Source organism: Urocitellus parryii, chromosome X, assembly GCF_045843805.1.
Source record: "Urocitellus parryii isolate mUroPar1 chromosome X, mUroPar1.hap1, whole genome shotgun sequence".
Taxonomy (NCBI): domain Eukaryota; kingdom Metazoa; phylum Chordata; class Mammalia; order Rodentia; family Sciuridae; genus Urocitellus; species Urocitellus parryii.
The window spans coordinates 79980833-80000748 of NC_135547.1; the positions used below are offsets into that span (position 1 = coordinate 79980833).

At 39.4% G+C, this 19916-nt stretch overlaps 1 pseudogene; it reads right to left on the minus strand.

Moving 5' to 3' along the window:
* Positions 1-594: 594 nt before the first annotated feature.
* Positions 595-1257, minus strand: LOC113194481 (coiled-coil domain-containing protein 43 pseudogene; annotated as a pseudogene).
* Positions 1258-19916: the final 18659 nt, after the last annotated feature.

Below are 19916 nucleotides of genomic sequence, written 5' to 3' on the forward strand. Positions count from 1 at the left end.
CAAATGCTGAATGTTTTCTCTGATATAAAGAGGCTGATTCATGGTGAGGTTGGGAGGGGTTGATGGGGGAGGATTAGATGAACTCTAGATAGAGCAAAGGGGAGGGAGAGAAAGGGGAGGGGCCATGGGGGTAGGAAAGATGGTGGAATATGATGGACATCATTACCCTAAGTACGTGTATGAAGACATGAATGGTGTGACTCTACTTTGTGTATAATCAGAGATATGAAAAATTGTGCTCTATATATGTAATATGAATTGTAATGCATTCTGCTGTCATATAAAACAAATTAAAATAAAAAGGAGCCAAAGGAACACAAAATTTCTGTATTAAATGTAAAGATTGCCTCAGTGCAGCTCTTTGTTAAAGACATCAATTATAGTAATCTGGTCACCCACACCACCAAAAGAAGGCAAATTTTGCTATTAGAAGTGATTGTGACTTTCCTTTTGACCATGCAAACAAAAGTAGAAATGCTTTGGGAAATCACTATGCAATATTCTCCCATTTCTCTTAAATATACATAATGTAAAATCAGTTTTCCCTTTGATCAAGTTCTTGATATGGAGAAAGAATTAAACATGCCAGGGTTATCACTTTCGTGCCCTTCTCTGTGTCTTTTTCTTTTCCTTGTGTTCCTGCTTGGCTAGTTTGTCTTTCTCCTTCTGTAGCTTGTCCTGTTCCTTCTTCCTTTGGGATTCATCCCGAAGCGAGTCTCGCTCCAATTTCTGAGCTTTGAGGACATCTTCTACATTGGTGTTTCGAAACAGAGATTTGTCAGAACTAATGTTCATCATGGTGGCACCTGAATCATACTTTTCAGATGCTTCATCTTCTTCATCTGTTACATCAGCATACTGGGCCAGCAGGGCAGCTTTTCTCTGTTTTTCCTCTTCTGACACTACCCTGGGCTTCACTACAATCTGTGCCTGCTTCTCAATGAGGATAGTAATGGCCTGTACCTCATCTTTTTTCACTTTGGTGACAACATTCTGAGTTTCAGACCACCGTTCCACAATCTCTTTGCAGATATTACGGAGGGAATCTTCTTCCAGAAAAGCACACAGGATACCCTGCAGAGCGTCCAGCTTCTCTTCCTCCTCCTCCTCCTGCAGGACACCAAGGATGTAGGCACCATAAATGGCTTGGTCCACTCCCAGCACCTCCAACCATCTGTCCAGCCAGGATCCAAAACCCCTGCCCTGGCCATCACTTTCACAGGAGGCTGCCACATCCACTTCGCAGGGTGCTGCCATCTTGGGGTCGGGGTTGATATTGTCTTATTCTTCCAAGATAATTACCTGTGGAAATTCAATACATAAAGTAGCCAAAGTGGGTTACTCTGGTTAAAATGAGTTTCCCTAACCACTTCTAGTGAATCCCTGGCACTCCATAAAGTACAATTTGAAAACTACTGTTTGGAAATCCACCCAAAGGTTTTGATCCTGACATGTTTGTTTAGCATATGCTATCATCCCATCCCTCCTGTCAAGGTCTTTTGTTTTCTTTAGGAAGAACTTTCAGAATCTCAAGAGATCTACCCCTCTTTCTAGCCAGTCAAATGGCTCAAGATAAGACCAGCCATAATCAATCAGTAGCTTAATAGTGACTACTGAAGAGAATAAGACTGGTTCTCTTATAAAACTTAGTGAGGGACAGGCAAAAGGAGGAAATCAGTATACATATAAAATTTCCCTTTCTTCTCCTTTCCTTTCTTTCATTCCTTTCACCTCTGATCATGAAGGTTTCTTCAATATTTTTCTTTTGGTGGCAGTATTGCTCCACTGTAATAAGACCATTCTTTCCTCCCACCCTTGGCTTTTGAAAAACAACTACAATTTAAACAAGTCTATTGTCTTGAAAAAATATTTTATATCTGGGTCTGGGATTTGCATCTGAAGGAGATTTCCTGGAACCTACCCCTAATATTCTCTGTCCAGTCTTTCTTGATTATATTGGAAAGGCAGGTCAGGCAGATCCTATGATCTCTGTTTTTTTGTGTTTTTTTTTTTTTTCAATAACTTCTCCTTGGGTATAAAACAGACTTGCACATTACAGAAAATTTGGAAAACACAGAAAAGGTTAAAGAAAATGACAAACATCATCCTGAATCCCATAAACAACAGAGAGTACTACTGTTGGAAGTTTTTTTTTTTTAAATCTTTACAAATAATTTATTCTATTACTACTACTACTACTCCTACTTTTAAAAGCTGTTCTAAATGTCTAGAAGGACTACATATTCCACATAAGGACTTTTCCACTATGCATACAGCCCTGGTAAATAAAATTACACATATAGCAAGGTTGTAATTTGAGGTAAAATCTTCTAATATGATCATTTGGTTCTTGAACCTTTTCCTTCTCACTTCCTTGTACTTTCAGTTCAGTGGACAATATAGGCATATACAATGCTTGGAGACTGAACATTATCTGTAAGTCATTTACAGAGGACAAGCTTTCCTATGAATTTTAAAACAGAATGTACAAAATGTGCTAATTTTACTAACTACTTTGTCACATACTGGCAACCTCTTTAACATCTACAGAGTAGATGTCACAAAATTGGAACTCATTTACACATTATATATGCAGCAGAACAAAATGCACAAAACACAGAAAAATGATGCATGAAAATGTCCAAGTATGAACACACTAACATTTTATCTTTTGCAATTGCTTCCCTCCTCACATCCTTCACATAGCTGAACAAGTACAGATGGTACTATCCTACTCACAGAGGTGGTTTTACATTTTCATCCCCAAACACAACATTTCATATGAATTTTAGCAAAAAAGATATTTACAAAGTGAAATTTTACTATCTGTACATTTAACATATATTGGACACTTCTAAACATCTAGACAGACTAGATGTTTCATGTAAGGACTCAATTTGCCCTTGTAAACAACAGTCTCAAAACTGCACACATGTAACAATAGTTCTAATTTGAAAATGCCTTTAAAATATAAGAATTCTGGACCTTTACCAACACAGTGGACTATAATGCTGAAATTTTCACAAGATAATCTTTCCTAGGAATTTAACATAAAACAGAAAATTTGTTTACTAATTCTACTTCTGTCATAGACTGGCAATCTCTATAGCATCTAGAAAGACTAGATGTAGATTAGGACTTGTTTGTCCTTTGTATACATTATGTACACAGCAAAGTGAAACAAACACATAGACTAAGAAATAGTGGTTACTCTTGCCTCATTATAAACATACCAGCATGGTGCTCTTTCCCTTTCCTCCTCCAGAGAACCAGCACACAATGTTACTATTCGAGAGGGGTTTTGGCTATTCTCCACACCCTCAAAACATTTCATATGAATTTTTTTCATTTCTTATGAATTTTAACAAAAAAGAAATTTGCAAAATATGTTGCATTTTACTACTTCTAATTTTGATGTATATTGGGCACTTTAGAACACCTAGAAAGACTAGATGACCCGATGCAGTAGTGCACACCTGTAATCCCAGCGGCTCCGGAGGTTGAGGCAAGAGGATCCTGAGTTCAAAGGTAGCCTCAGCAAAAGCAAGGTGCTAATAAACAACTCAATGAGACCCTGTCTCTAAATAAAATAGAAAATAGGGCTGGGGATGTGGCTCAGTGGTCCAGTGCCCCGAGTTCAATCCCCAGTATCCCTCCCCGCCAAAAGACTAGATATTTAAAAAAGAATACTTAACATTGTCAACTATACATACAGTAATGAGGAATAAAATTCACACACAAAATAATGGTTATAATATGAAAAACATCTTTTACATCTGACCAGCCTGGCATAGGATCTTCTCTTCCTTCTCAACAGTCTCCAAGTCCTCTAACCCCCTGAACAAATGTTGAAAAGAGTTGCTCCTAGTGGTGGTCTATCTAACAACATTTCAAAGTCATTTATAGAATAGAGTAAAAACAAACAGGCATTTACAAAACATGTTATTTTCTTTTTTTTTAAATTTACTTATTAGTTGTACTTGGACACAATACCTTTATTTCACTTATTTATTTTTATGTGGTTCTGAGGTTCTAACCCAGGGCCTCACACATGCTAGACAAGTGCTTTACCACTGAGCCACAACCCCAGCCCCAAATACACGTTATTTTCTCTCTCTACTTTATCATATTTTGTCAACGTCTTTACATCTAGACTGTCCAGATGGAGCAGTTTTCTTTTAAGGGTTGGGGGAAAGTTGAGAGCAGTGTTCTCATTCTGCAGAAACACAAGGGCCAGTGAACCTTCCCCAAGGCGGCGGCCACTGAGCCCAACGTGGTGCCTTCCTCGGCTGTTTCTCTCTTGGCCAGAACTCACACCAGCAGAACAGGGTCTGCTAACTCTTGCACCCCATGGCTGCTAACCACCCTTCCCCCACCTGGACCCCCAAGCTCGCCCTGATGGCTGCTATCCGTCCCCACCCCTGCCCTGTCCCAACCCACTGGCCTCTAACCCGTCCCTGCCACTAACGGTTCCACCCAAACACTGCCAACCGTCCGTGGGCCAGTAAGTGCCACCCCCAGCCCCTAACGGTCCCCGCCACGGACCCCAACAGGCCCCCGCCAAGGCCTGGTTTCCGCACCTGCCAAACGTCCCCAGCGAACCGCTCGGTACCCCCAGCCTCTGACGGTTCCCCCATGGACCCCTAACAGCCCCCACCCTCTGCCGGCCTCTAACAGTCCCCCCAAGCTGGTAACTGTTCCCTGATGGCTGCGAACCGCCTCCCCCACCGCCCTCTAACCCCCACCGCCCTCTAACGGTTTTCCCAACGGCAAATCTGTCCACCGCCGGCCTCTAGCCGTTCCCCCGCCGGGTCAGCCTCTAACAGTCCCCCAGGGACCGCTAACCGTTCCTGCCTCCCTTATGTTCTCCCCGTTGGCCACTAACTGGTCCCTCACCGACCGCCAAGTCCCTGCCGCCCCCACCGGCCTTCGATGGCCTTAAACTCCCCTTGTCGTCGATGGGGACTTCACTCACCTTCCTGAACACCTAACGCCTTGTCTCATCAGGACGACGTGGTCTCCTTGAAAAACACAAACAAAAACAAGAGGTCACCCACGGCCCTGATCTGGACAGCCCCGGGTCTAACGCCTGGCCCAGCTTTCCAGCGTCCACCCACTCTCTCAGGACCTTGAGGCCCCTGCCAGGCTCTATGGCGTTCTAGCAGGGGCCATTTTTCTCGCTTCAACTCGCCTCACCTCACCTCACCTCACCTCACCTCACCTCGTCTCACCCCTTGCTGCATCTCGCTTTGTCACGTCACGCCACGCCACACCATGCGACGTCACGCCACGCCACACCATGCGACGCCACGCGACGCCACGTGACGCCATGCGACGCCACGAGCCGCCACGCCACGTGCCTCATCTCGCTTCGCCTTGCTATGCCTCACCATGCCAGGCCTCGCCTCGTCTCCCCTTGCCATGCCTCACCAAAGGCACCATGTCCTCAATGGGGCCTTTGACTGGGTGGGAGAGAGCTGGTCCAGGAGACCTGGCAGCCCATGGGTCCCGGCTCAGACAAGCCATAGAGGTGGGGCTAGGGGAGAGGCTGGTCTGTCTATTCTTTGTGGCCTGGGCCCAGCCAGTGGGCAGCCACAGCACATATCTGCAAGGCACAAGCCAAGGCTGGTCCCTGTGTGCCCTCCAGCTCACCCAGGGGCCTGGGGCCAGAAACCCAGAGGGTTCTCCAGCAGTAGACCGTGCTCTGATTCTTACCATGCTCCTACTGTTGACTATTTGAAGCAAGTCTCTCCAGTGTTTTCTTTGTACATGTTTTAATATCATTATGATCATATACTACATATAATGTAGTGTTATTTTTAACAACTTGTATGTCATATGCATGTTTACAGGTTCTTTAAAATCTTTTAAAAATACTTTCTAAAAGATTGAGTATATTTTAAGGTATCATTTTAATGTCTGTGGACGACGTGGTCTCGTTGAATATATGTATCCACATGGATATATTGTAAGTTAATTATGATTTTCTTTGAAATGAGATGTTAACATAGTTTTCAAAATACTGTTATTTTACTCTTTTTTTTTTGCTGTGCTGGGGATGGAACCCAGGGCCTCATGCATGCTAGGCAAGCCCTCTATCATTGAGCCACATCCCCAGTCTCCAAAATAATGTTCTTTTAAATAATATTTCTATCAATTCAGTAAACCAGGTGTTTCCTGGGAAAAATTTATCTCAAAGGAAATAAAGACCAGGTGACATTTAGCACCTACCCTATTGAAGAATGCTAAACTTTATGGCATTTTCTGTACTGTCCCTCAAACTCACCAATTTAAGGAGGAGAGAAATTCCTTTAGAACTTTACAGAAATTGAAAAAAAACTTTTTCAAGATTTCTAATTATCATTTATTATCACACTAGTAAAACTAGTAAATCATTGAAGATGATGTCCTCAGTGCTGTGATTGGATCATGCCTGCTCAAGAGGGATCCAATCCATGGAACTGCCATACTTGCACATGTTTTCAAAAGAAGTCATTGCTCTTGATTGCTGTTATCAAGCATTGCTAGAGATTGAAAACACCTTTAAGAAATAAAATATTAGTGGTAGGGTGTCTGGCACCTGGAGTAGACCCAGCTAATCAGAAAATTCAACCCACTCTAGGTTAGCTGGGGGCGGGTGGCGGCAGTTATTTGAGATAGTCTTCCTGATTTAATACAAAAATTTATTCAAATTACCCCGAATTCTGCCTCCAATTCCATCATTTACAAGGATTCACCTAGTCTTCCATCACTCTTCTATATCTGGTTCACAAATTTCCTCCCATGACACCATACTCAGACAGCCATCCCAGACAGAGATGGAAGCAGGTAGTAGAGAAAGTACAGAATTTCTCTCAGCTTCTTTTTGCAGGGTTGCTAACAATCTTTGGCATTCCTGGGCTTGTAGATGTATCAGTCCTATCTTTGTCTTTATGTTCACATGATGTTCTCATTGTGCATGTCTCTGTGCCCAGACTTCTTCTTTTTAAATAAGAATACCAGTCATGTTGGATTAAGGGCTCACCTTATCTCAATATGGCTTCATCTTAACTAAATGCACAACAACGCTATTTCCAAATAATAGACTGACATTTAGCACTTTGACATATAAATTTGAGGAGTGCACAATTCAATTCATAAAATTTCATGTATATGAAAATGTTTTTATTCTACCTTAAAATTTGACTGGCTATGAAAGGCAAGTATGGAAATAATCTTCCTTCAGAAATTTGAAAATATCATTCTATTGTTTTCTGTGTTCTAATGTTGCCTGTTGAGAAATCTAAAGTCATTATAATTCCTAATATTTTACATGTGACCTGTTTATATCTTTCTAGAAACTTGAATGTTTGCTTTGCCCCCAAGCATTATGAAAGCTTACACTGATCTTATTTGGTATGGATCAATTTTCACACATTGTTATAACTACTATGTAGTCCCTTTTGTTCTAGAAACCCATGTCTTTAAGTCCTAGGACATTTTCTTGAATTTTTGGATGATATACTGATTTTTCTGCTTCCATTTTCACTATTTTTTTCTTTTTCTGTTATTTATGTTATATTAATGTTAATTATGTTATATTATTATTATATTAATGTTAATTAATTATTATATTAATGTTAATTATGTTATATTAATGGACTGGTCTTCTAATTTGTTTATCTTCTTATCTAGTTTTAATTTCTCTGTTATTTTCTTATTCTGTGGAATATTAACTTAACCATCTTCAAAAAGTCTACTGTTTCTCTCTCTCTCTCTTTTTGTATCAAAGACTAAGAATTAGATTAGAAACCCCGCAACTCCTAGAAGAAAAAACTCTCTCTCTTTTTTTTGTATCAAAGACTAAGAATTAGATCAGAAACTATGCAACTCTTAGACTCAACACTACAACATCTAGGCACAGGCAACAACTTCCTCAATAAGACCCCTAAAGCTCAGGAAATAATACCAAGAGTTAGTAAATGGGATGATATCAAATTAAAAAGCTTCTGCACAGCAAAGGAAACAATAAAGAATATGAAGAGAGAACCTATAAAATGGGAGAAAATCTTTACTAGCTACTCTTCTGACAGGGGATTAATATCTAGAATATATAAAGAACTCAAAATATTAACACCAAAAAAATCCCCAAATAAACCAGCTAATAAGTAGGCACATGAACTAAACAGGCAGTTCTCAAAAGAAGAAATAAAATGGCCAAGAAATATATGAAAAAATATTCAACATCATTAGCAATTAGGGAAATACAAATCCAAACCACAGTGAAATTTCATCTCACTCCAGCTAAAATGGCAGCTACCAAGAATGCAAAGAATTAATGCTGGAAAGGACATGGAGAAAAACAAGTTTACACTGTTGGGAGCCGGCAACCGCACCCTGAAAATGGTGCTGGCTTCCTGCTTCTGATGACTTAGCGGTTGGAGTTAGAAGTAAACAACTCCTTGTAAGGCTGTGGGCTGGGCTCTGGCCTGCTTCCGCTGCGCTGCACCTATTAGACTCTTCCACGTAGTGCTGGTTCATTGGCAAGGCTGGGTACTTAAGCTAGGGCAGACCGACCGCTCGCGCGCGTGCGCTTTCTTCTCTTGTTCCTGTCTTCTCATCATGATTCAAAGGTCCTGAGTAAACTGCTGAAAGAAGAATCCTGTGTCGTGTTTCCTTTGCCGGCGAGGTGTTGCGACATTACACTCTTGTTGGGATTGGTAATTAGTACATCCACTCTGGAAATCAGTGTGGAGATTACTCAAAAGACTAGGGCATGGAACAACCATATGAGCTATACTTCTCCTCAGTATTTATCCTAAAGAAAGGCATCATACTATAGTGATACATGCATACCCATGCAGCACAATTCACAATAGCCAAACTATGGAACCAACCTAGGTGTCCATCAATGGATGAATAGATAAAGAAAATGTGGTTTATATACACAATGGATTTTTACTTAGCCATGAAGAAAAATGAAATTATGTCATTTACAGGAAACTGGATGGAACTTAAGAACATTATGTTAATTGGAATAAGCCAAACTCAGAAGGTCAAGGACCATATGGTTTCTTTCATATGTAAAAGCTAAAAAATAAAAAGTAAAAGAAAGGTGGAAGGGATCTCATGAAACCAAAGGGACATCAGTAGAGTAGAGGTAAGACAGAGGTGGGAGGGGAGGAAAAGGGAAAAACTGTAGAATGATATTGGCCAAATTATATTATTATATTGTGTGCATGTATGGATATATAATAATGAATCCTACCATTATGTACAACTATAATGCACCAATAAAAATATGGAAGAAAAGGTTCTCTTTGTTATAATGTTTCTACATTACAAGAGAGTTTTGGTTGTTGTTCTCTGGATGTTCCATTTGTGTAACATCTTGTTCTTATTTGTTTATGTCTCTCCCTACATAATCTCTTTTTTTGCTCTAAAATGCCTTTTCTGTTTGTTAGTCTCCCCAGTTGTCTCATAATTCTTAGATGACTGCTCTTACCTTTAAGCTGGTTGTAATCTTTAAATTTACATTAAGGATTTGTTGACTGTGAGCTATATTTTAAACTCCTATCACTGCACTAACTGCCAATATAACTTCACCTTTCCTTTAAAAATGTCCATTTGCCCCCAGAATACATTTCCATTCCTCCCCAACCTAAAGGCACAGGCTTATCTGCCAGGTTTCTGGAAAACCTATAGAAGAAGGTTTGGGGGAGTTACTCTGAGTTTGGAATAACAGGCCTGTCCACATCAATGCCTGGTATCCTTCCACCAAGATAGCTTTAATTTTAACATACCTGGAAAATAAATGCTCAGATTTCTGCTAAAGTGGAGAAACAGAATTGTCCAACACCATGTAGTTGTAAGGAAGTAGTATGGGAGAGAGAATCTAGGGTTCAAACCTGCTTATTAAAGAGCTTTCAAACAATAATCCTTATTTTAGCCTCTTTTATGGTAGACATTAGTGTTGTAATTCAGTTTTCCTCATTCTAAACTTATGGTAGGATTTCATTTTTCCTTCCTCTTTGGAGATTAAGCATTGTCATATGGCTTGTTTTGGCTATGAAATGTGAGAAGATAACATGTCATTTCTGGGAAGAAGGATTAAAAGTATATGATTTGGTATGCCACATTTTCCCTGCTGTGGGAATCATAGAAATATGTTTCAAGATGGCACCCCCACAAACCTGGGCACCTACTTAATTACATTAGATACTAGCATAGGCTCTCTCTCTCTCTCTCTCTCTCTCTCTCTCTCTCTATATATATATATATATATATATATATATATATATATATATAGTTTGTTTGTCTGTCTGTTTGTTTTAGACTTATGAGATTTTGGCTTGTTTGTTATTATAGTATAGCCTAAATTCCCCTTCACCCTTACTTTCAGTTTAACTATTGCCACCATTCCTGAATTCAGCATGAAACCTGTTTGTCGTTAGCTCTCCTAGCTTCACATTGCATCTTCGTAGGCATGTTAAGTTGGTTGCTAATGCATCTTCATTTTCGTTTCTAAAATTTAGTTGCTTCTATCTCCTCTTGTATTCCCATCCTCTTTATGGATTTATGCCTTAAAGAAATATTCCTTTTCATTAGTTTAAATGAAGTTTCAAGAGATAAGGAAACTAGATGTGTGTTTAACCTACTATCTTTACTCAGAAGTTTCCTCTCATCCACTTTTCACATGTATTTCTTTCACCCCAACCCAAATACCTCCTGTCCCAGAAAAACTTGAAACACTCAGAAGATGAAGGAAAATTGAAGGATATGTTGTTTTTTGGACCCATACCATGAGCGTCTGGGTTCTTGCCATCTGTCACAGCTTGAGAATTGGGGAGAGCCACCCAGGACTGCCAGAGGCCATGTAAAGGAAATGGTATTCTGGTAAAGTTGTGTTTATACCATCAGGGCTCTAGGGCTTAAATGTACTCATCCTATTCTAGTGTCTAGCTGAACTTTTCCTCAAAACACTTACCTTAATGTGTAAGTTAGCTTTTTGTCACTGTGGCTGTGACAAAAAGACCTGACAAGAACAACTCAGAGAAGGAAAAGTTTATTTGGGCTCACAATTTCAATAGTTCAATCCATGGCTGGCCAAGTCATTGCTCTGGGCCCAAGTTGAGTGGTAGAACATCATGGTGAAAGGCATGATGAAGGGAAAAATGCTCAGCTCATCACAGCCATGAAGGTGGGGTGGGGAGAAAAAATGAATATCAGGAGGGTCAATATATAATCTCCAATGGCACATCTCCAGTAAGCTAACTTCCTTCAGACATGCCCCATCTGTCTATAGTTACCACTCAATTAGTGTCTTCAAACTAGGATGGACTGAGAGGATTATAGCATGCAAAATATGTAATGTGCTGGGTCAGGAGAGAAATATTTAGCAGCTTTGGAGATCTGTTTCCACTTGCTGACCTGGTCTGAAAGACAAGGGCTATAGAACAGTCACCTGAGGCTGACCCCTCTGAGGCCCCAAGGAACTTTGGCCTGGGCTTCACGGAATCTGTGTCCTAGACAATACTCAGGTCTGTGATTTGGGCAGAAAACTTCAACTTCCTGAGCCTCTCAGTTTCCTCAAAACCTATCCAGATCAAACATGCTATAATTCATGTAAGTTAAATAGTACTGGAATTGTCCTGCTCAGGATGATAGTGGTTCAAGCAGAGAAATTAACAAGATAGGTAAAGTTGACATTCTTGGGAGAAATAAATTTTTTTTCCAATTAAATGAACATCTCCTAAAGCAGTTCTCATCAGCTGCCTGTATGAGTCAGCCTTGTGATGCAACTGCATGGATAGGAATTAGGAAACCAGAAAGAAGGTGGTGAGAGGCCCACTCTGCTTTTAACCTGTCATAGCAAAGCAGGAATGTAGTGCTCAGAACTGAGCATCACATTTTAGGGGGATGAAAAGAGAGGCTGGAGAAGTTTCAAATCTGTGACCAAGATGATGAAGGAACTCTGAACTATATCACATGAGGAAGAGTAAAAGGGACTGTGATGAGTAACCAGGAAAATACCTCAATTAAATTTCCTGCCCATGTTTTCAGTTGTCTGAAGGGCTCTTGTGGGAAAGAGGAGTGACTTCAAATGTGAATCAACGGGTGTACTGGAGAACATTCCATAGAGAGACAGAGTTAACGTTAATAGGAAGATCCTGCTAGATTTTAGAGCATAGGATACCTCAAGAGTAGTTGGTTCCTTGTGTTAAAATTTTATGGGGAAAAGGCCAAGATTACGATTTGAGAGAAATAACTTATAAGGGACAGATATCAGGAGAGGAGTTGGGTCAAATTATCTTTATGTCTCTTTCAGATCCATGTTAGTGGTCAAATTAGTGGAAAAGGAATTTTATTCATGAGGTCTGGAATTCCAAGTAGAAGGAATTTATATACCACCATTTATAAGACTGGTTCTATCCACTGGCTACTGCTTGCCACATTTAAAGATCTCAGAACTTTTGTTGTGATTTCTCAAAATTCAGAACTTTGGATTGGGGGTGTTGATCATTGGTAGAGAGCTTGCTTAGCATGTGCAAGGTCCTGGGTTCAATCCCCAACACTACAAACAAAACAAACAAAAACTCAACTGTTTCAGTTTGCACATTCTTATCTAAGTGTAAATTGAATATCTGAATCACCATATCACAAAGTTGTTGAGTTTCACACATGAAAATGAGTATAGAGCTGTTTGGAAGGGCCACAAAAATATAGGATTATGGATTATGATTGTTGGTGTTATCACATTCACTGACCTGGGTACAATTTGATCTTTAATAGATTTAAAGAAGGACAGCTTCCCTAAGGTAAGAAGAGGCAGTTGGTTTGCTAAGTTATTCCCTCTATGGCTTCTGACTAATGATTGCTAACTTATAATCACCTCTAAGATCATCAACTCTTCCCAGTGGAGCCACATGAAGATAAAATGGAAAGAGGTGGTTGAAAGCTGAGTATTTGGTGGTAAGAGGGTGCCCAGTAGGAAAGCAGGAGCTATATAATAGATTGGAGAGTGAGGATTGGGTAAAACAGAGCCAGGAATAGAACATACAAAAGCCCAGGTGAGACAGTAACTTACGCAGATGTTCCCAGGACTTTATAAAAAAAGTTTGAAATGGGTATTCTTTTGTACAAGAGTATTTAGGTGGTGCCACCTTGGGTAAAGAGCCTTGTCCTAAGCCTAGGGGATCTGAAGGAGTACACAAGTCTCTACTTTCTTTGGCACAGTTATGATGGGTGGGGAACATTGTCTCCACAAATGGGTTGGCTAAAGAACCAGTGTGATGGGAAAGGGAATTGGATCCCTGGAATGAACTCTGGGGCTGGCAAGAACAGATGATATTCTTCCCTATACTCCCAGCTGTTTCTAGGAAACAAGCATTGTTTACCTTTTGGAGAGCAGAAGAAAAAAATGACATTTCTTTCACTGGGGAGTAAAAAAGATATATCTGTCTGATTGTCTCTGGGCTTGGGCTTGTTTATTTATCAGCTGCTAGGAATCAACTGTTTTCTGAAGCCAAGTCCCAGGTCACAGGGCCTATGTAATGAGAGCATGTATCATTATTGCTCAGTGGATATCAGCACCATTATGCCTAAAGACACCTAAGTATCCTTGGTTAAAACCCTTCTCAATTACTCCTCTCTCTGCTTTTTCTTCTTGCTTTCTACTTCACTTTACTCTCTTCTCATCTCTTCATTCTATTTGTATTTTCTTTCTCATCCTCTCTTTCCTGATTTTCTCTTATTATCCTTTGTCCTTCATTCCTTCTTTTTTCCTTCCTCCTTCATATCTGTGGGTTTCTTTTGCTTCTTATCATCCCCAGCTGGCTCAGACAACAGGAAGATGTACATCCAGGAGACTTTTCCATTCCCAGCTTAGAAAAGAGGCAGATGCAAAGCCACTATTAGATCATCTCCTTAGTCTTTCAGGCATGGAAATGGATTCTACTTTATCCTACTTCAATGTGAAATGACCCACACAAAGGGACTTCCACATTTTCCCTTGGGAAATCTCTTTCCATAGTTTAATACAACTTCTTAGTTTTCCTATTCCTTGATCTAATATTTCTTTTGTTTCAGATCAACTCATTACTCTTAGTTAGATTATCTGGGACTGCTTTCTAGAGCTTAAATGTACTTATCACACTCTCATGGAGTAATAATTTTGGCCCCTAAAAAGTTCTGTTTCATAGCCACTACCTCATAAAGTAGTTATTATTATTGCCATTTGTAAAATATGGAATCTGAAATATGAAGGGTTTAAGAAATTTACACAAGACAACAGGGTGAAAAAGTAGTAGGCTTGATATCCAAAACTAGACCTGCTTGATTTCAAAGTCCATGGTCTTTCATTCTACAACACCAAAACAGAGCTCAGCATAGCTTATGAAAAACCTCACAAAATATTTCTCTAGTTACTGAATCAACACTCAGATGTGGTCCAAAGCTCACACAAACAATTTGATTTTGGAATACATGGGAGGCAGCATGGTACATTAGAAGAACTGTTGGGCTATATATCCCCCCATACAAACATACACACACAGATGGGGTTGGGAAGAGAGAGGGGGGGGAGGGGGGGAGGGGAGAGAGAGAAAGAGAGAGAGAGAGAGAGAGAGAGAGAGAGAGAAGAGAGAATAGAGAAGAGAGAGAAAACAGTATAATCAAGCACTTGTCTAAGAATTTAATGTATAATAACTCATTTTGTTATCTGCATCTCATAGATTGAGAAATAGAAGCAAGTGAATTGAGTAACATTCCAGGTCACCCAATTATTAAGTAGAAATATCAAATGGAAGCTGAGGTATTCTGGCTCAAACCTTTGAGATCTTTGGTCTCAAACCCAATATTCTCCCTTGCCAAACATCCTGTGTATCCTTGGTCCCATTGGTCCTGTTTCTTCTCTGTTTTTTGCTTTCACTGTGTATAAAATGAGTAGGTCAGATTGGTTCAGGGAAATTTCCATGTTGTGTTTTGTAGAACCCTGGGTTTCACACAGGTATTCTCAGAGGCCAGAGCAAGTGAAGGAGATTGTAGGAAAAGGAAAATCAATCAATAATACCTTTAAGTGTCCAGACTTCCAAATCAGATCAGATCTATGTTCGTCTGTTGGAGTTCCCCCACTATAAAAAATATTTGAATATATGTTTAAATGGTGAAGCAAATTGGTAGCAGACTGTTGTAGAAAATGGCAATTCCATTTCTTGTCATTTTAGTGTTCACCTTTTTTAGCCTTTGTATTTAATCCCTTACTAGAGTCTATTGATTTTAATGAGATTTATGTTTGCTACAAAACACTACAAGCTGTATAATAGGTTTCTACATGATTTCCTTTGTACTCTTCATATTAAGTTGAAGGTGCCATAAGGACTGCCTCTGATGTGTAAGGATGACACCAGAAAAGGTTAAAAAAGATTTAAGTCTTTTAAACCCAGAGCTGGCTTTCTCAGTACTGTTTCTCAGCCTGGCCCCAGGCAGCCACAGATCATTTCACTGTGGTTCTCTATCTCTCTTATTAGGAAGTCAGATCTAATCTTTCTTCCTGATTTTCATCCTTATCATCTTATAGTTTGAATTCTTAGCTCCATATCAATATTACTCAAAGATTAAAAAATACATTGAACTCAGAGAAATATCTATTTTAGTGAGATAAGCTGAAATATTTTTTGAGTCAGATCCTCAAAAGTTTTTATTATTCTGATATGTTACAGCTTAGATTTAAGTTTATACTTTTCTTATTGTCCTATACTTTAGAGTACTAAGTATATGTTAAGTGTAGTCTAAACATGAAGCTATATAACAACACGGGGTACTAAATGAAATGATGGTGAGGAAAGGTGGAATCATGCATCAGCTCTTTTCTTTTTAAAATATTTTTCCAGCTATAGATGGACAAAATACCTTTGTTTTATTCATTTAATTATATGTGGTGCTGAGGATCAAACCCAGTGCCTCACACATGCTAGGCAAATGCTTTACCATTGAGCTAGGAGCCCACCCCCAGCTCTTTTATCTTGAATCACATGTAAGGTCACCATATTTTATCTTTCCTTCCCTCTAACTGATTAGATTAAAAGATCCTCATATGTGTTGCAAGATTGGATTCAGTTCAATTTGGGAAGATTTCAGCCTTGGGACACTGAGGTCAGATGTCTTATTAGCACTTCCCTGAATTATAGACCTTACTTAGAGTAAATTCCACTCACTTCAATTACATTCCACTTGTCATGGAACATTATGAAAGAAAAAAAAGATGAACTAATTTTGAAAACTGGTGGCCATAATTAAATTTATGACAACAAAATAGGTTCATATAATAAATTTATGATATGTCTGTATTTGACTTAATGGTATAATAAATAATGTGTTTCATATTAGATAAATCTTTGAAAGTTATTGTATGTTTTGGTCTTAAATGTCCCCCAAAAGCTATTTAGTAAAGGCTTGGCCCCTAGCTAATGGCATACTGGGAGGTAGCAAAAATAGTAGAAACTGGGTCTAATTGAAGGAAGTAGGGTGTGGAGGGTATGATTTTGTAGGGTTTATCTTGTACACCATGAGGTGAGCAGCTTTGCTGCACCACATGCTCCCCACCAGGATGTTCTACCTCACCATGGTCCAGAACCAATGGAGCCAAGTGACCATGAAACCTCTGAAACTGTGAGCCAAAATAAAATTTTCCTCCTTTAAATTGTTTTGCAGAGATATTTTTGTCCAAGTGACAAAAAACTAAAAAGAAATTGGTATCAAGAAGTAGGTCATTGCTGTGACTATACCTGACCATGTGGTTCAGAAGTGTTTGGAACTGGTTTGTTGGCAGAGTTTGGAAATGTTTGGGAAGCAGCTAGAGGAAGCTTATAACATTTTCAGTGGATCTTAATGGGCAATTCTGGATGCTAATACGAATGTAGAGAGTAAAGGCTGTGCTCATGAAGTTTCAGATGGAAATGAGAACTCTACTGGGAATTGGACTAGTGGCCATTCTGGCAAATAACCTGTCTATATTTGGTCCATGCCCTGAGACTTCCTGTGAGGCTGAGTTTAAAAGTGATGGGTTAGTTTATCTGGTGGAGGAAATTTCAAAGAAACACAACATTCAGGCAGTGGCATGGATATTGTTGGCTACTTTTGGCAGGGTTTACAGTAAGAATTTTGATCAAAAAGCAGAGCAGAAAGTTTTGAAAAACTTGCAGCTTGGCCAGAAAAGAAACCACTGTAAAATTGGGGCCAAGGAGAATGTGGTTGCCGAAGAGATTATCACTACTAAAAAGAAGCTAAGTACATACAAGGATAATATGAAAGATGCCTTGAGAGCATTTCAGAAATTGGCCAGACCCCACCCATTGCAGGTTTACTGGTATAAAAATGTAAACTCTTTCGAAAGACTTTGCTTTGAAAAGAGACCACCAGGGAACCCTGCTCATACAAGCCCACATGAGGAATTGTCTCCTCACAACTCCTTTCCCTAAGTTCAGCATGCAGGCACTCAGAGGCCATTACAGCCATGGCCCAAGGGGTCTCAGCTACTCTCAATGGCTCCAGATATTGGTGTTATCCATGTGGTACTGGTTTTTCAGGTATACAGAATGCAAGAGTTATAAGGTCTTGGAGGCTTCTACCAATATTTCAAAGCAAGACCTGGGAGGCCAGGCATTGTGTGGCAGTGTTGGAATCCATATGGTTAGTCCCTGAGAGATTCATGAAGCTGTGCAAGTGAAGTTGAAGCTGCAGTGGAGATCCCAGGAAGTTAGAGATGCCATGAACATGGAACATCTGCCAAGAAAACCTACAAGCAGCAAGAATTTTTAGCCCAACAGAATAGCCATGTCGGCTGTTGAAAGAAAGGCCACAGGAGCAAGGCTGCTCAAGCCCTCTGGGGCTCACATCACATCACTGTTTGCCCCATATGGTGTATCTGGAGCTATAAGATTTAATGTTTGCCCTGCTGGGTTTCATTCTTGCTTCGGTCAGACCTTCCTTGATATTCTCCTATTCTTCCTTTTTAGAATGGAAATGTTTACTCTATGTCATTGTATGTTGGAAGTATGTAACTTGGTTTTCAACAGACTTTTTTTGACAAGGTTTTAAAAACTTCTTTTTTACAGGGGTCTTATAGCTAAGAGTAAGAGAAACTCCTTAAGTCTCAGAGGAGACTTTGGACTTGGAATTTTGAACAATGCTGAAATTGTTAAGATTATGAGGACACTTGTAAATGGACTGAATTTATTTTGATATGTGAAATGGACATGAATCTTTGGGGGCCAGGGGTAGAATATTATGGATTGGATCTAAAATCTTGATAAAATTCCATGTGCTAAAGGCTTGGTCTATAGCTAATGACATTGTTGGGAAATGGTGGAAGCATTAAGATATAGAGCCTAATTGGAGAAAGTAGTCCATGTGGGGAGCACCTTTGAAGGGTTTATTTTTTCTCTGACTTCTTCCCCCTCTCTTTCTCGTCACCACAAGGAGAGAAGCTTTGCTCCACCATATGCTACCTACCATGAGGTTTTGCTTAATCACAGCCTCAAAACAATGGAGCCAAGTGACCATGAATTGAAACTTCCTAAACCACGAGTCAAAATAAATCTCCCCTTCTTTAAGTTGTATTAATCAGGTATTTTGTCACAGCAGTGAAAACATATTGTATGACAAAGAAATGATTAACATCTTTAGACTACTGAAATCTGACTGGTGTGTAATCATTTTGGCTCACTTATCATGGTGTATTCGATATAACAAAATCATGCCATGAGGGCAGAGAAAAGAAATGGCAGGAGTCTTTTGTTGTTGTATGTATAGATGAAGGATGACTAGAAGACTGCCTTGAAGGCCTTTCTAATCACTAGGATAACCTACTATCCCTTACTTTTGCTTTATATCTATCATGTCATTGCACCATCATGAATATTTTTTTGAGAAAAGCTTTACTAAGGTCTCACTCTTTCTAGTTCTGTAAAAGGACATTTTGTGCTTTCTTTTTTTTTTAAAGATGGACACAATATCTTTATTTGTTTTATTTATTTTTTATGTGGTGCTGAGGATCGAACCTAGTACCTCACAAGTATGAGGCTAGCACTCTGCCGCAGAGCTATAACCCCAACTTTCTTTTTTTTAATATTTATTTTTTAGTTGTAGTCGGACACAATACCTTTATTTTATTTATTTATTTTTATGTGGTGCTGAGGACCAAACCCAGAGCCTCACATGTGCTAGTCAAGCACTCTACCACTGAGTCACAACCCCTGCCCTGACATTTTGTGCTTTTGAAAAGAGAAAGAAATCGGAGATTTCAATGTCCCTTTCAAGTTTGATTTTCCTAGAGAAATATGATAGTTTTATGCTCATTCATAGAAAGGCCCATTAGATGATTTTTTCACCTGTTGTTTCCTCTGAAAACAGCTGCCAACCATAATCACTCTTTTTGAAGTGCAGGAAAGATGCAAAGAATAAACTGGAAATGGAAAGATGAATCTAAGAATAAAAAAAGGAGAAATTTCTACTGGCTTCAGAACATGAGAAATAGAGTCTGTGAATTAGAGAAGGTTGTGATGTCACCTTTTGTAAACTTGATTAGTTTTTAGTTGTAATTTTTTTCTTATTTGCTGTCTTCCACTTTTATTTTTAGTGATTTTTTTTTCTTCACAATTACAGTATGTCAGAGTTGTTAAAGATAAAAAGAAAAGAGAGTTTTTGGTCCCAAACTGGTCTGAGTGGAATGGAGGAGCAGATTCTTTTGATGTGAATTCAAAAAAGCATACAAGGGAGAAATTATTACAAGCCATAGCCTACCATTTAGAGACTTCTTTCCCAGAATTGTTCTCTACTTCAACTTTGGAAAATTTTGTTTTATATAACTAAAGGGATTATTCACTTGGCAAACTCACCCAAAGCTGCTACTGGACCCCAAAAGATTAAACTGTCTCTGC